This window comes from Gossypium hirsutum, chromosome A08 (genome assembly GCF_007990345.1).
Source record: "Gossypium hirsutum isolate 1008001.06 chromosome A08, Gossypium_hirsutum_v2.1, whole genome shotgun sequence".
Taxonomy (NCBI): domain Eukaryota; kingdom Viridiplantae; phylum Streptophyta; class Magnoliopsida; order Malvales; family Malvaceae; genus Gossypium; species Gossypium hirsutum.
Genome location: NC_053431.1, coordinates 64,895,217 through 64,905,963, shown reverse-complemented (window position 1 = coordinate 64,905,963; position 10,747 = coordinate 64,895,217).

The window sequence follows — 10,747 nt, the reverse complement described above, 5'->3', positions numbered from 1 at the left end:
ATCATTAACAAGCTTCATATTTTGCATGCAATGGCATTAACACAACCTCCACCTAGGCCGAATCTTAACTCATCCTCAAGCCTCATCACCACAACATCAAACATCAACCAAGAATGATGCATCCATGGTCAAGTGCCATTTCCATCACATAGCAAGATTTAGACCATGGGCTAGGTAGAACTCAAGCTAACAACTAAAACATGCATGCATCTCATGGAACATCATCAAACATACCTTAGCCTAGCTACATGCATGGCCGAATCTCTTCACCTTTCTTCTTCTTTCCTCCTTAAAATTTTTGGCCAAGGATGAACCAAAGGATGAGAAATTTTTTTCTTTGTTTTTCTTTCTAATTTAGGCTAAATGAAGGTGAGAAAGGATGAACACAAATTTTTCTCCTTTCTTCTCTTTAGCTCACGGCAATGGGGGGCAACCACACATTTTTTTTCTTTTGTTTCCATTTCTTTATTACCCATACTCCTTATTTTATTCTTCCATTAACAAAACATGTTTCATGACATGTTTTGCCCATCATTCCTTGTCATGGCCGGCCACTACTCATTAGGGGGGGAATTTGACATGCAAGTCCCCCCTTTGTCCACATGCACTAATAGGTCCTCACACATTGACCTATCACATTTTAGAATTTTCTCACATAAGTCCTATTGACTAAATTCACATGAAATCAACCAAATTGAAGCTTGAAATTTTCACACATTCATAATTACATATTCTAGACAATAAGTATCACATTCAAACATTTCGGTGACTCGGTTTAGCGGTCCCGAAACCACTTCCCGACTAGGGTCAACTTTGGGCTGTCACAGGAGGAGGAGGAAAATAAATATATGTGAAATACATGGAAACTATGGTATATGAAATATTGATATAATGAAATAAATGATATGTGTTTATAGGAAAACAGAAAGAGAATGATATGTATCATGACATGTGTACATATATATATGACTAGTCTCAATGTAATGCTTGTTGGGTATGGAGTTGAATTGAAATGTTTTAGGCAAACATGTTATTTTGTGTATCTGAATTATGGTATTTTATAAAGATATGATCTAGTTTTAAATATGAATGCTTGATGATTAAGCTGAAGATATTTTGTAAGATGATAATCTTGGTATAAATGTATAAGTGGTACTATAATAAACAAAGTAAAATGAGTATGAGAGACACATGTATGATGATATACAAATGCTATGTTTTTGGTTTAATTGAGAATATTTAATCATTAAATGAATACCATGTTATATGCTTTTGCTTTTTTATAAGTGTGTAAGAGATTAAGGTTGACCAAAGCTTGGAAAATAGGCTAGGTATATTCCATACAAGCAGAGACACGACCATGTGTCTCAGCCGTGTATGGAACACGACTTGGGACACAGGCGTGTGGAGCCTTAAAGCATGAAATTTCCAAGATTTCTGTAAGTTCTCGATTTAGTCCTAAACCCTTTTTAAAGTATGTTTTGGGCTTCGTAGACTCAAATAAGGGACTATGTGTAAGTAAATGAATGTTTTAAAATTGAATGAAATTTTATGGCCCGTATTTTAGTTTAATGTTTGTATGTTTGTCCAGTAACGCCTTGTACCTTATCCCGGCCTCAGGTACGGGTATAGGGTGTTACACTTGGGCTCGATAGGGACACGGCCGTGTGGCATGCCCATGTATAGATGCTCAGGCCATGTCCAATTCTGACTTGGTTTAGTGTCGACAAAGACATGACACACGGGCGTGTGGTCTACCCGTGTGTAACACACGGGTATGTGGATCACCCGTATGGTAGTGCCTAGGCCGTGTGAAACACTAAATTAGGCCCAATTTGTCTATTTTTTGGCCCATTTCTTAGTCTTGTTTCCTTCCTATGCTCGCCTAAGTATAAAACATGAATTTAAGGGATTAGGAGCATCGAATTCAATGAAACTAAGGAAAATCATCCATAAATATGTTAAACATGGGGTAAAAAATATGTATATATTATGGTTTATCAGAAGTGCTAAGGATTTGTATTTATCTTTACCATAAGGCACTATTAAAAGCTTCGTGTGGCTAGGTCAGTTATTTTTGGAAAGATTCCGGACCTACAGAATAATCATGAGTACTCTAATGGGTTTAATGTTGGTCAAGTAGAAGGAATAAGAGTCTTTGTAGGAGTATATAATGCAATTTCATATGGCGACCTTAAATATAAAAACTTGGAAGATCAATGGGCCATTGATGCTTTCATCGTGGGGGTGTTGAGTGAGCATGTTCAGTATTTGTTCACAAGTAACAAACTACAAAACACAGCAGACCTTTATAAAAAAGCTCACAAGTTCATAGAAGTGGGGGAAATTAAAAGGTTAACCCATTCTTTTCACTGGGAAGATAATCAAGCTAGGAAGTGGCCGAATACTAGTGGGCAACCAAGGTATGCCTCGTAGAGTTTGCAGAGATATAGTGGGGGACCACACAAGAACTATTTGTAAGGTGGTTCTCCACTAAGCTTTCAAAGTCCCCAACATGAGTCCACGTGAAGGTATGTCTCCATAATTTAATTTGATATATCAAGATTGTTCCAATTGATTATTATAATTCCATATTTTTTAGTAAACATTATCCTCACACGTTATAGGTTAGAATGCGAAATGGTTAGTTAGCAAGGAGAAATGATGAACTAGTGAGGTGAAGTGGTGAATACTGAAAAGGTGTGTTAGTGAGGGGTGTTAACAAGTAGCGAGGAGAGTTAACGAAGCAGATAACATAGCTTAAATAAAACGATACGCTCTAGGAACCAATGGTCTAGTCTACCAATTAACAAACTTTGAACCACTTTGGGGTTTTTTCCCCTCTATTCGCCATTTCCTTGTTTGTTACATGGTCAACACTCGCCATCTTCCTGTCCGTTGGTTAGCTGCATTCAGTTCACCATCCCATTGTTAGCTGGACAATCAACTTGTTGTCTCTATGTTCGTACAACCTGCAAGGATACCTCTTCGATGAGAACCTATAAAGATATATGTTAGGTCAAAGAGAAAATACACCTACAAGATTTTTAAAATCTTACAATTCATTGATTTAAGATCATGGTTGGTCATTATAGCTCATGGATTTAAGATCACAGCTTTGTTTTACAATTCATCGATTTAAGATTGCAACTGATTCTCATAGTCTGCTGATTTAAGATCACGGATGATCATTATAGCTTGCAAATTTAAGCTTGCAGCTTTGCTTACCAGTACTTTGATTGAAGATCGTAACTTTGTTTTATAGTTTGCTGAATTAATATCACAATTGATTTCAATGGAACGTTGATTTATGATTGTGACTTTACTTTACAATTCACCAACTTAAGATCACAGTTGATTCTCACAATCCATTTATTTAAAATCATGGTTACTTCATAGTTCATATATCTAACATCGCAATCACTGCCTAAAACAAGCCTATTCAATCCACTTAAGCATGTAACAAAATATTTGCTTTTAATTTGGGCAGGTAATTTTAAGTTTTTTCGGGGACCACAAGAGCATAGCGTATTTAGCACGTATAAGCGTCTAAGAAGGGCGACTTTATAACCTTTCTTAGACCAGCTTAGGGAACAAATTGCCATCATTCTATGTTCCGTGACCTAGTTCGAGACCCGCCAAATGGACTCCACCATCCTCATGCCCACTAGATAAAGCTTCCCAGCTTCGTATTCACCTCAGAACACAACATGTCATTTGTCGTGTCTGCTAGATGTCCACAGTACGAATCTTAAAAGATGTTAAGGAAGAATTGTATCCTGGGATAAAGAAAATTTTTAAACTATCTTTTATTATTAAACTTCTTCAATTAAAATGTTTGTATCATGCTACTGATATGTACTGTAATGCTTTGCTCAAGGTCTTAAGGGCAGTAATTCCTAATAGAGATACTTTTCCTTTTTCATATTATGAGGCAAAAAAATACATAGCAAAATTAGACCTTGACTATGTCAATTAGATGTATGTTGCAATGATTGTGTAATTTATTAGGGTGAAAATGAAAATGCTCAAGAATGTCTTGTTTGTGCCTCATCTAGATGGAAGTCGATTGAGATAAGTAATCATATTCCTCATAAATTATAACGATACTTTCGTTTAAAATCACAGTTGTAAAGGTTTTATATGCCATATAAGATTGCATCTTCTATGTGATGGCATAAAGAGGTATAGGTAGATAATGACAGATTGAGTCATCCTGCTAATTCCATAGCTTGGAAGAAAAGCATCCTAATTCTCAAAATAAATATTATTTATTAAATTAATTTAAATGAATTATTTTTTCAATTAAATAATTTTCTCAACTCAATTTTAATTTTGTTAAAATCATGATAACTGTAACATCTCAAAGTAAGGCTTAGAAGTTTGAGCCCGACAAACTGTGTTTGCCAATAGGTTTGGCTAGCTAGTGTATGCTAGTAGGTCTGGTAAGTTGGTGTATGCCAGAAGGTCTGATGAGTTGGTGTTTACCAATAGGTTTGGCAAACTGGGGTCGCTAGTAGGTTTGGTAAACCGGGTCGCCAATCGGCTTGGCGAATTGGGGTCGCCAATGGGCCTAATGAGCTATGATCACTTTTTTGGGCCAAGAGTCAAAAGTAAGGGTAGAATAGGGTAATTATACCAAATTTAAAAGTCAACTTACTCTTCTCTTCATAAACTATTCAAACACATAACTATTTCCTACTAATGTGACTAGGGATTCCTAAGAACACTAAAACACTAAGTGCCTATAAATTAAGCCATTTCCATTAGCAATTTCATATTCTGTTAAACAATAAAGCTCTCACAAATTCTTTGTCAATTATTTTGTCATCAAGTTAATCGAGGCACTCTTCATTCGGCACTCTCCAAAGTGAAATTTATTGCAGCTTTTACACTTCAGCTTCTGGTTATCTACACTCCCCACACTTGTCACTATCGGGGAAGAAGACTTTTAGTTACGCCATTTGGAGCTTCTCGCTCTACCCGAATATCCTACCGATGAAATGGAGTGTTCATGTTGGCTCCTTGGTTTCTTTGTGGGAAATGAGAGTGACTTCCGTTGGATCTCTTTCTTAAGACTCAAGCTTTTCTCTTAGCTTGCTTCGTTTCATTATTGAGCTCCTCGGCCTTCTTGGCCTGATTACCTAATGCAATAAACTCTCGTATCTCAAGGATCCCAATTAATAGCTTTATTTCCTCATTCAGACCTTTCTCGAAGCGTTTACACATTTCTAACTCTGTTTGAACCCATTCAGTTGCATACTGACTTAGTCTCATGAATTCCCTTTCGTATATTGATACCGTCTTATTTCCTTGTTTGAGTTCTAGGAACTCATTTCGCTTTGAGTCTAAGAATCTTTGACTGATGTATTTCTTCTTAAACTCCGCTTGGAAAAATACTCAAGTAATGTTTTCCCTTGGTACCACTGAAGATACGGTCTTCCACCAGTGGTATGCAGTATCCTTTAGGAGAGACACAACACACTTTAAACACTCTTCAGGTGTGCGCGATAATTCGTCCAACACTCGTGTAATATTCTAGAGCCAGAACTCAGCTCGTTCAGCATCATCATCAATCTTAACCCTAAATTTTTTAGCCCCATACTTTCTAAGCTTGTCTACAGGGGCTTTACCAATTCTTACAGGTGTCATACCTCGTGGCACTTCCTCATCAGGTTGGTTAGGGGGCAAGGGAGGCCATGGTATGTTGGGGCGATTCCTCAAATAATCACCAGACCACTCATCCATCATGTTAAAGAAGGCAGCTCTAGCCTCTTCCCAGCCTTCAAACATAGGCCTTCTACTATTATAAATAGCTCGTTGTATGGAAGCTGGAGCATGGCTTTTGGCTCCCTCAGACTCATCTTGTGCTTGATTAGAAGACATTTAATATATTCAAAGACGATTAAATAGTTAGGAGATGTCACACTATCAATATTCATATAATGACATGTATAACTAAACTCGATGCACTCTACGGTAGTCCTAGAACCGACTAAACTGTAGCTCTGATACGACAAATGTAACACCCTTTACCCGTACCCGAGACCGAGACCAGGTACAAGGCGTTACCAGGCATGTACTTAAACATTTTTAGGAAATACAGGTTATAAAATTTCGTTCCAAGTTGAAACCAATCCGACTACAACTTGGTGTCCCTATTATGGGCCTACGAGACCCTAAACATACATTGAGAAAGGTCTGGGATTAAACCGAGAACTTAAGAAAGTTCCTGGAAAATTTTCTAGGTTAAGCCTTACACGCTCGTGTAGAGGCAATGCACACGCTCGTATGCTTTGGGACACGCCTGTGTGCTTTGGGACACGCCCGTGTCCCTGGCCTGTGTCCTTCACATGGCCTGGACACGTCTGTGTGGTCGCTCGTGTCCAAAAACTCGAGCATTCTATTTATGACATCAGCATGCATTTCAAGGCACACGGCCAAGACATACGCCCGTGTGCTAGGCTGTGCCCTCCACACGGTTGAGACACACGGTCGTCTCTCTACCCCTGCATTTACTAACATGCATTCTAACTTAAACATTTTAGGTGCAGGGGACACACAGATGATCTACACACCCATGGGGCTATCTGTGTGTCACACACGATGTGTGTCTACCAGTGTGGACCTTGTTGGGCTATTTTCCAAGCCTTATGTCACCCTCTAATGTTCCTACCCACTTATAGTTTTCATTAACACTTAACATAGTCTAATTATACTCTGAAATGACATTAATATACCTCATTGTATGTAAACTTCATCTCATCAGTTTTATACATGCTCTGTTATCCTCTTTATATTAAGGATTTCTATAACTGGTAACTTAATTAAGCTTGGCTCATTGTCTTAACTCATTGCCAAATTGTGGCCTAACCACCCTATGTGATTTGGTCATATTACATGTGATTAATTGTAACACACCATTTTTAATCATCACAAGAACATTGAACATAATCATGCACAATTTGGTAGGTCGTAACCTACACCAAAATGAGCTAATTCCCAAGATCATATACAAGTGAATAAGTATACTTTTATAAGCCTTCATATTGGCTAATCAAATGACACATATAACAAAATAACAAAATCCCTATACATGCTATTGAACAAAACAAAAGTATCTATATACCAAAGCTAGATAAGATGATAGTGTGTTGATTCTCCAATAGTCTCCCAACCTCTAAGAGTCCTTGAGCTCTGTAAGACAGGGAAAAGAGAGGGGTAAGCATTTTCATGCTTAGTAAGCCCAAATAACTGGAAAGTAAATTTACCGATTAATTAGCATACATCCATATTAGGCAATAAAACCAACAAGCGTGAAATAGTTTCCCTATCACATGCACTCAATCAACAAGTTGGTCCCATAACAATACACCATGTAATTTGTCTTAGATGAGCTCATCATCTAACATTTTCATTTTCATATCTCATGTTAATCCTGTTGAGTCTCTTGGAAATATCTATGGATTATCCATTTACCGTCATTTCGTAAGAGCGATCGTCTCAAGTACGCACTCCTGCGAACCTCACATCTTACGGTGGGATTACCAGTCCAGGCTAAATCCCCTGTAATATCAACTCATAGGGTGATGTTGGGATCACCAGTCCAGGATAAAACCCTTGTAGCGACAAACACCCATAATGAGCTCAGATCTGAATTATCAGTCTAGGCTAAATTCAGACCCTAGTCGGATTACTCTTCCGGGCTAAATCCATTATGCACACATTTTCTTTAAGAGGCTCGATCACTCAAGGAACACCTTTCCGGGCTAGATCCTTTCTATGTTTAAGATCAACAGATTACCCATCCGGGCTAAATCCTTTTTCTGATTTTTGGCTTATTTTCCCATTTTATTTCATTAATTAGCCAAATGACCAAAATGCCCTTAAGCCCTTTCTTTCAAATTTTATCCATACATGCCCATTTCTGTCCAAAAACATAGAAATTGGGAAAATTTATCTTTAAGGACTTCTAATTAATAATCTAAAGCAATTTCATGCAAATTGCTTCTAGAATCCAAGTTTTGCATTTTATTCAATTTGGTCCCTATTTTCCAATTGGACACCTTGCTCATAGAATTTCTTCATGAAACTTTAACACATGCATATTCTCATATTCTAAACCTCATAATAATCACAAAATAAATATTTTAACATCGGATTTGTGGTCCCAAAACCACTGTTCCGACTAGGCCCTATTTTGGGATGTTATAGGAAAAATTACCATTTTGCCCTTATACTTTTAATTCTTTGTAATTTAGTCCCTAGCTCATAAAAATGGAAATTTATGCAATTTTACTACAACCGACTATGGTAGAATATCAACTAGGTCCCTAGAATGCCCTATACTTTATTTATTTCACAATTTCACAATTTATAATTTTTTATTTTTCAATTTAGTCTTTATTTAACAATTTCACCAAAAATCCCTTTACAAAAGTTGTTTATCTAACAATAACCATTCATTTTCTATCACCAAACTTCAAAACACATGTACATGCATCAATAGCAAAACCCTAAGAGTTTAACAATTTCACAAATTAGTCCCTAGGCTAGCTAGATTAAGTTACAATGGTCACGAACATATAGAAGTCACAAAAAACGTAACAAAATGCATACCTAATTGAGCAAACAAGGATGACCGATTGTTAAGCTTCCATGGTTCTCTTTCTATTTGAACTTTTGGTTGAACAAAGGTTAAATATGATAACTTTAACTTTTTTATTTAATATTAACATTATTTACTAATTACTTAATTAACCTTTAAAATCATTGCTAATTACACAATTGCCAAGCCATTAAAATCCATTCTCAACACTAATGGTCTAATTACCATATAACGACTTCCACTTTAAATTTCTATTGTTATTTAATACCTTTAGGTATTAGAACTCAACTTTTGCACTTTACGCGCTTTAGTCCTTTTTATCAAATTGAACATGGAAACGGTAAAATTTCTTAACGAAATTTTTATACGGTATTACTATCATACTGTAGGTAATACAATAATCATAAAGTAATTTTTTTTACTTTAGATTTGTGGTCTCGAAACCACTATTCTGATTTTACTGAAAATGGGTTGTTACATAGGTTTCGTGTAAGTATGGTGAACCCAATTCGCAAGTTTTGTGACCTCACCAAAGATTTTATTTAACTTATGTTTTGTACATGTTTTTTGGTTATTCTTTCCTGCATATTCATTGAGTTCGTAAGAACTCACACACTCCTTCCTATTCACTGTAGATAGTTAGATCGCAAGGTAAGCAGTAGCAAGGCAAGTGATCCAAGCGAAGCATGAATATTGAAAAAGTGATACAAGAAAACTCTGGATAAAAGACAATGTGGTAATATTGTTTGGGCTTAGAATGTAATTCTGTTGACTTCGCAGATTTTTTGAGGACTTAGATACTCACATGCTTTCTTATGTTTTTATTTGCGAACCAACAATGCTTAGTAAACACATTTGAATTTTAAATATATAAATGTAAACCAAAGTTGATTGATGTTCTCTTAAATTTACAAGTTTACTCTTAAGTATTAATCTATAACATAGTGTTCACCATAAACAATAACATGAATTATTCAATCTGGCAAAACTATACGGAGTTCACCAAAGTTGCTATGAAGTGACAAAGTTACGAACTGTGTGAAATGTGAACCCCAATTATTGATGATATGCTAACTGCGAACCTTTAATGGATTTTGATATGTGCTATAAGAGAAACCCTGTGAACTGTCTTCGTAGTATCCAAACACATAGGGGTAGGTCGCAAGACTTACCTTGTTTAAAGAAATTTACCCATGGAAGTCTTAGATCGTGCAAGGTATGCAGGGGTACGAACCCCTATGTCAAATAGATGAACAGTTGTATCCTGTAAGGTACATTATTTTACAAAACTTAGGGTTCACATGTTCTTTATTTCTTTCTTTCGATAAATATTTCTGTCTTCAAGTAGTAAGCTAAATTCCTCCTTGTGAAATAGGTTAGTAAGAAATTATCACTGCATATCATGAAATAAGCAAAATGTGTTCGAAAGCTTGTATTTTCGTAAATCTTCACATGTTTCTATGTTTTAACTTGTGGTGTGTTGGAGTATAGGTTAGGTATTAATGGAGAGTCACCTAGGTGGCTAATGTTGTGTTCCATAGCTCGGGTACGGCAATTAGACTAAGTATGGGGTGTTACAATAACTTTACCGTAAAAAAATTTCAAAGAAAATATATTTAATTTCTATTCAACGGATTTCATAATTTCATAATAACAAATTAATTTCATTTCATTTTCAAACTTCAATAATAATTTGAAAAACTTAAATTAACTCTCAGGTCATTTCCATACTCAATGAGAAACCTTGTTCATTAGCGAATGTAACCCATTTCATTAACTTCATCATTTCTATCCATTTTTGTTCATTTGATTCAGCATGCAATTAATTTATGTTTCAATGTGCTAGAGGAGAGACCGATTGGACATATGTAATTAGGGTTCAAATGATTTATAATTAAATTCTAGCATTTCGCTTATTAATTATAAACTCATTTAGTCATGAAGTCATTCCACCACAATATCGTGACCGAGCTTTCCCCAGTTACATACCATTACGAAAGCTACTCGATCAATGCTCATGCAATAACCTTATCATGAGTGTGTTACGCTCATAGGATCTCTTTAATCTCTTTGGGATAAATCCGTTCTCCCAATATGATCATATTTTATCTCATGGTAACCATTACATCTTCCTTCATG